An 8,284-nucleotide genomic window follows, 5' to 3' on the forward strand; every position below is an offset into this window, starting at 1 on the left:
TGATGCAACTGTAGTTATAAAGGGATGCCAATACATTCCTCAATGCTCAAATTCCATCAAACATGCACGTCCACAACCTTCTCACATGAAACATAATATATTAGTACAAATGCTTATAGACCATGATGCCACATGTACATAAACCCAATATAAGGAATTTACTTAAATATATGAAGTAGGTACCCGTCTATTTTTGTATCAAGATAGAAATGTGTACTTGATAAAGTTGTATGTTAATTTTTGTAGTACCAAAATACAAACATAACATTTCAGAACTAATACACATATGAAGTTGCTTGATCCAAAATTCTTGACACGTTCAAAAATGGTGAGTGTCTAGCTAGCCGGGTGCACCGAGTGGAACATGCTGAATCTTCAAAAACTATAAAATTTGAAGAAAATCGTATACAGAACATAACATCGCTGTTTTATACTCTAGCATGCATTAGTGAAATAAGCACATAAGTTATAAAGCAACTTAGTACAGAACATAAGATTAAAAAAAAATCTTAGTATAGAACATACGAAAAGGTCCCCACGCCAACACTATGTGCCCTAAAAAACACAAGCAGTCCTGCATCATGATTTATTCGGTACATGTACAACAGTGCATCTGCTCCAGCTCGTAAAAAACACAGACAATCATTATGCATATTTTCGGCATGGTAGCTCAATATGGAACAACCTTGTCTTGAAATATCATTTCACTATAAATTTGAAGAAAATATGAGATTGGGTCATACACTAAAATACGTGCACATGAACTACCAAAGGCCATGCTAAAATAATATTAGCTCTGGTAATTTTGGGATATCCTCACAGGAAAGTGAGACCAGATAGAAACTTCATCACCTAAATACTCATCGACAATTTTGGGAAATCCTTACTGGAAGTAAGACCAGATAGGAACTTAATCAATATAAATACTCCTATAATAACCTCAACACCCTTAAAGTATATATGGACGCAAACATATAATCAAATGTTGCTATGGAAGTATTAAGCAATGATGCACTGATGCTACATAAATAGCAGGATTAGTTAAAAGGTTACTTCCTCCGTTTCAAAATACTTGTCCTGGTTAAAGTTGTCGATGCCATGATGTGCAACTACTATTATGAATCATTCCAGTGAGAATAAGCTAATATAAAAAGCCATTTGGAAACACACATTGTAGTCTTAAAATAATTTGCTAATAACATGCTGCATCCTTCTGGATCCATCTGCAGGGATAACACACCAACGTGGGAAGAAGAGAGAGAGTGTCCTGGAGAGGTCTCGATGATGGATGATTGTACTCTGAAGAATTACCAATCAAGCATATCAAGGCTTTTCCAATCAATCCATCAGTGCAAGTGTGAAACACTTCTTAACATGAGGACATTTTAGAAAAAAAAATGTTATTTGCTCTGAATAATTAATGCAGATCAAGTGTTTTCCAATCAGAGTTGCCGATGAATGTATGAACCAAATGCATTGTAAAAAAGTACACATTTATGTCTACACGTCTTAAACTGATTACTGGAATGGAGAATTTTGCCATGTGGAGTAGATATTTAGAACAAGCCTGGAGATTCAGATTAGTGTGCTCTGCTCACCAAGCTTGAGAAATCCTTAGAAGTGATAGTGTGCCCTCGACAGTCGTAGATACGCCCCATCCCAGGAGCTCGCGGTCTGGATCAGGTCAGCAGCTCGACACCGCCATGCCGTCTTAGTTGCGACCATGGCGTACACCACGTCCTGACCGGTGCCGGATAGAGGAGGTGGTAGATACTGTTGGTTCACCACATCCTGGAAGTGGCTGTAGATATTGTTCATGGCAGACTGTTGGTTCTAGGACGACAGCCGGGTAGAGGATGGTGATAGCTTTCTTTCTGTTAGCTGAAGATCTGGTGGATTCTCCCAACGCATGTACGTGCTAACCATGCCTATTCTTGGTACGTGACCTGCACATGCATTCTATGCTTAGATGCGCTTCTAATTTTCTCTCATGCTAATACATATTTTTTATTGATTTATCACTCATTTGTACTGAAGTCTGGATTTTTTTTTCATTTCACTTTGATTTCACAAAGTGTTCTTTCAACTCCCATTATCGCGGTTACATCATCTAAACCAATGAAGAAGAAACCTATAAATAAGTCCATGAGTGCATACGCCACATAGAAAATGTGTGCCCCCGTTGCAACGCGCAGGCAATTGATGAGTAACTATAAAAAGTATGTGACCTCTCTCTCATATCGAACAGCCGCTTTTCCCTACAAAAACAAATAGCGACTCATTTTCTTCTTATTTTAAAAGATAAACAATTCACTCAATCACTGCCCGGCACAATGTTCACACTCACATCTCACTACCCCAGCCTATTCTCCCCGCCAATTAGACTTACTCAATTGGCAATAATGTGTGGACCTGTGGTGAGCTTGACTGGACTATTAGATAGTGTGATATATTCCCCAATCATTTAACATTGAAATTTCAGAAATGGGAAGATTACAACTAACCAGTTGAAAGAAACTTCAGTCATAGATGCCAATACAGCTCCACTGAAAGCTTGCACGAGAAACCCTACTACCAATAAAGAGGATGTCTGCAAGAGCTGAACAACACAATTTTCACTTTCTGCACATTTCATTACCTGAGGAACAAGATGGAGAGTAGAATAGAGAAGATGGGCCCGATGGCCTTGATGGTGTGCGTGAAGGAGACAACCACATTTCCCAAACTCATGTTGATGAGGACATTGCCCATCAAGTGTATTAAGGCCAAAGGCAGGATCTTGTCACACTGCATCAATAACTTAAAGAGTAATTCATTTGATGCAAATTCGCATTACTGTATAACTTCACGAACAAATCATGAATGTGTTACAAAGAGGAAACATTTAAATCGTAACACGGTCAGGTAAATAAAAAAGGTAATTGCTTATGCTTGTTACCTGTTGAAGAGAATGGCACTACTTTTAGAGCTTATGTACCATCACCATCAGTCACATGCAAACTATTTCTAATATGCATCATTTGTATTTAAAGCAACCTTCCCTGAATGTGCCAGACTATTTACCTGAACTTTCTACCATCAAATATATGATTGTCGGCAGAACTGGCAACATGTTTGTACTAACTGAAACAAAACAAAAAACCTCTAGTTAACAATGGTGAGAAGGCCATGGGGGTGTCAGTTTTGTTTGTAGGCCTTGCAATTTGAGGCGACAAATGTTTACTCACATCAACGATAACACAACCACCAAATAAAATATTATAAGCAAAGATATTATCACTACATGGCAGGACCCTATTATGAGATTATTGCTGCCAATAGCCTATAAAAAAGTGCTTGCTCCTCAAAAGGAAGAAGTGCGGTCAACAAATATCTTTGAATCACAGGGAACCTATACATCATGCAGTCACAAGATTTAGAATATGATGAATAGAGCAGTACTCACAAGCCTCATTGTTGTTACCAATGTGTAAAAGCATTCCTCTCCTAGCCGAACGGGAGGAAAAAGGCATTACGTTTTGCACAAAGCATAAGATTTCAAGTGTTCATTTGTCAGCAGAAAAAAAATGATTGATAAAACCATAAAGACAAAAATAGTTGTATTGAATAAGATTGCAAGAATGGGAAACGGTAAGCAAGCATTGCATACTGTATGTTCAACAAGAGGTATTTTGGCAATCTTATCATAAAATATATCTTCATGAAAAATAGTTAATTATACATGGATATAGCCATATATCTGAAGGAAACATAACCGGTACATATAAATTAGAAATCCAAGAAAAATACCTTGTTGATTTCTCTTTCTCATAGAAATCTCAGTTCTTAATGTACCTTGAGCTCTGTGTTGATTGCCACAGTAACAGTCAGGCCCAGCCTCTCCAAACTCTAGGCTACAACAAGGAAGAAGCACAAGCAACAACACCACAATGGCTCACTTCATGGAGATTCCATAAACTGGGGCTGCAAAAACATAACAACAAATGTTACATCAGCGCATAAATGCTAGTAGCAAGAGTAGTTTCTCTCAGTAACGAGGGCTTATTCTTTTTTTGAAGGAAATGTTCTGATTCCACAAAGCAAGGTTGCAAAGAACATAAGAAGAAATGTTACACCAGCTTCCTTTCAAACATTGTGATTGAGTGCATGACTGTCAGTAGCAAGAGGGGTTCCTCTCAACAAGGTTTTCTTTTTCTTTGAAGGGAAAGTTGTGGCCGAGCTCAGGCACACCCACGTCATCTCTGAACTGGTTACTTCTTAGTAAGAAGATGGCTAGACACACCAAATTACTGATGATTGAACTACTTGCAGGAGTAGAGTAACTTACGATCGAGAGGTAGAAACCTTGCAGGTTCAACACGTTCTTGAACCCCTGCAACAAAGAAAACCAAGTTCACATCAATGGCCAAAAAAAGGATGCATAGGAGGAGGCCGGCTACCTTGCAGGCAGAAGCGGTGATGTATTTCCACCTGTCGAGCACGGTGATGCCGTGGGAGGCAGTGGAGACCGGCGACCTTCAACAATGGGGATCAATCATGAAAAGAGACGACAACATGGAGATAAACAGGATTTGGGGAGCAGATAACTGAGACCTTTGAGAAGCAGTGGTAGATGTCGATGTTCTAAGGCCGGCTGCATCCATGCCCTCGACGCCGCCGTGGACAAACGTAGCGGAGGGATAGTCAATGGAGTACAAGGAGGAGGTGGCGGAGAAGGTGTGGAGAGGGAGGAGGTCTGGAGCGGCGTCAGCTGACAGTGGTGGAGGTGTAGGAGCCCGAGTGGAAGGAGAGCTTACAATTGGAAAGAATCGCAAAAAAATCATAATCCGCAGATCTCATTCCAAAAAATGCTAATGTCGATGGAGGGGTGTTTTCCATCAATCGGAAGATTGTTTCTTCGATCGGTGGAAGTGGTGGACGAATGAAACCTCATAGGAAATATTGGTTGTTATCAGAAAAGGTAAGAATTTAGGAAAATTAGGGATTTGAATTGATTTCTATGAAATGATTTTTTTTGTTTGGTAACGTGATATCAGTACCTTCCCATTTGTGACGTGCCTGCTTAGGAAAGTTTGCAAATGTTAAGAAAGTTTTCATTGGGCCGGTGAAAAAATCAATGTGAGGATATGATGATGAAAAGTGAGACGAAACTAAACCAGACAAAAATAAATCAGACGAAAATAAACCGTGGTGGCTATTCTACGAAGTGAGGCATTAGGAGTAGAGATCTCTGGTAGTCCATTGTAGCCAACAAGGGCGTTTTCTTGTAGCAAACCGTACCACATGAGGGCTATAGCCAATAGTGTGATATTGTTATATTTCAAGCAAAAATTAACACAATAGTGATAGTGAGGCTTTATTTTATCTCTTGATGTAGGATGATGTCATAGTTAGATGTGAGGTATTGTCTCACAGCTAGATGTGACATAGTCGGACCCATATTGTATTGCTTTTCCTGATTGTGTTTACAAGGGGCTATACAAACATATATATAGTAGGAAGGATTGGCTAGCTAACCTACTCGGTTACTACTCCTAATCCTACTAGGTGATGAATACGAAACCTCCACGGACACACACACACATGCCATGTTTAGTTCCAACAATCACCCCCTAAACACGACGTTGTTACGTTACGGCTCCGACGCCGATCCTTCTTCGCACTTCCAAGAACTTCTCTCGGTCTAAAGACTTTGTTAGCATGCCTGCCAGCTGATCACCAGTGAAGGAAGGGATCGTCTACTGGTTGGCATCTATGTCGATGACCTATTAATTACTGGAGCAGATGAAGAGGTGATTGCAAAGTTCAAGCTACAAATGAAAGAGTTTTTCAAGATGGATGATCTAGGTCTTTTGAGCTACTACCCCGGAACAGAGGTACATCAAAAGATGGAGGGGATCACACTATGCGAGGAGGCATACGCAAGGAAGATACTTGAAAATTGTGGTATGTAATATTGCAATCCAATTGACGATTTAATGAAACCTCGTCTTGAACTGAGCAAGAAGAGTAAAATACCCGTACTTGATGCAATAGAGTATATTCCGGCAGCCGTTGCGGCGTGTCATGGTGTGTGGCTAGCAAGGCCACGCGGTGATCTCATTGACCGAGATCTGGAACAAGTGGTGCTCAATGTTGACAACATGTCTACAACTTTTCTACGCGAAGATCCAGTGCGGCGCGAAAGGGGCAAGCACATTGATACGATGTATCACTACATAAAGGACTGTGTGGAAGAAGGTAATACGAACGTCAACTACATTTGCACTGATGATCAGCTGGCGAACATTCTGAACAAGGTTTTGGATCGAGAGAAGTTCTTGGAGATGCAAAGAAGAATCGGTGTCGAAACTGTGATGTGACGACATCGTGTTTAGGACCACATCATGTTTAGGGGATGATTGTTAGACTTAAACATGAACAAGTACACGGAACGTGTACGTGGTCTTGTAGGATTAGGAGTATCACTGGTAGAAAAAGAGGCTTCCGTCCAGCCCCATTAGTCGCGAAACTGTAGGAACCGCGACTAATGAAGTCTTTAGTCGCGGTTCGGCAGACGAACCGCGACCAAAGGCCTGGGCCCAGGGCGCTCGGTGGCCAGCTGGTGCACGTGAGGGGCTTTAGTCGCGGTTGGCCAGGCCAACCGCGACTAAAGGTGCCCAAAGGCCTTTAGTCGCGGTTGGCCAGGCCAACCGCTACTAAAGCTCCTCCCCTATATATACCAGTTCAGCACGCTCACTTAGCCATTTGGTGCCACTTCTCTTCACAAGCTTCACAAGGGGGTGTAGGTTTGCTTTTGGTTCCTCTTATGCACACAAGGTGTTTGATGAAATGCCCCAAAAGGGTGAAACAAACATGATATGAAGTGTTGGAGCCACACTTGAGGTTCCTCATTTATTTTTTCCTCCTCGATCGCGGTTAGCAACTTGAACCTTTCATGCATGTGTGTCATTGATAAAATATGCATGTGTGTTGTTCATTGTTTAATTTCTATTGTTTATAGCTAGTTAGTTTAACAAATGCATGATGGTTAATTATATATTTTATATTATAATAATGCAGATGAATCGGCAATGGATGTACGGTAACCGACTCTCCCGCGAGTTCACTACGGGTTTGAAAGATTTCCTCGTAGTGGCTAATGCGAACAAGTAGAAGGGTTTTGTTATCTGTCCATGTGTTGAATGTAAGAATCAGAAGGGTTACTCTTCCTCAAGAGAAGTTCACCTGCACCTGCTTCGGCACGGTTTCATGCCAAGCTATAATTGTTGGACCAAGCATGGAGAAAGAGGGGTTATAATGGAAGAAGATGAAGAAGGGGATGATTTCATCGATGAAAGCTATCTTGCTCATTTCGGTGATACTTTCATGGAGGATGCTGAAGGTGAAGGGGAAGGTGAAGGGGAAGGTGAAGGTGAAGAAGAGGCACGTGATGAGACCGTTGATGATCTTGGTCGGACCATTGCTGATGCACGGAGACGCTGCGAAACTGAAAAGGAGAGGGAGAATTTGGATCGCATGTTAGAGGATCACAGAAAGTCGTTGTACCCCGGATGCGATGATGGTCTGAAAAAGCTGGGCTGCACACTGGATTTGCTGAAATGGAAGGCACGGGCAGGTGTAGCTGACTCGGCATTTGAAAACTTGCTGAAAATGTTGAAGAATATGTTTCCAAAGAATAACGAGTTGCCCGCCAGTACGTACGAAGCAAAGAAGGTTGTCTGCCCTCTAGGTTTAGAGGTTCTGAAGATACATGCATGCATCAACGACTGCATCCTCTACCGCGGTGAATACGAGAATTTGAATGAATGCCCGGTATGCACTGCATTGCGTTATAAGATCAGAGGCGATGACCCTGGTGACGATGTTGAGGGCGGGAAACCCAGGAAGAGGGTTCCCGCCAAGGTGATGTGGTATGCTCCTATAATACCACAGTTGAAACGTCTGTTCAGGAACAAAGAGCATGCCAAGTTGTTGCGATGGCACAAAGAGGACCGTAAGTCGGACGGGGAGTTGAGACACACTGCAGATGGAACGCAATGGAGAAAGATCGACAGAGAGTTCAAAGATTTTGCAGCTGACGCAAGGAACATAAGATTTGGTCTAAGTACAGATGGCATGAATCCTTTTGGCGAGCAGAGCTCCAGCCATAGCACCTGGCCCGTGACTCTATGCATCTACAACCTTCCTCCTTGGTTGTGCATGAAGCGGAAGTTCATTATGATGCCAGTGCTCATCCAAGGTCCGAAGCAACCCGGCAACGACATCGATGTGTACCTAAGGC

Source organism: Triticum dicoccoides, chromosome 6B (assembly GCF_002162155.2).
Source record: "Triticum dicoccoides isolate Atlit2015 ecotype Zavitan chromosome 6B, WEW_v2.0, whole genome shotgun sequence".
In the NCBI taxonomy this organism is placed as follows: Eukaryota; Viridiplantae; Streptophyta; class Magnoliopsida; order Poales; family Poaceae; genus Triticum; species Triticum dicoccoides.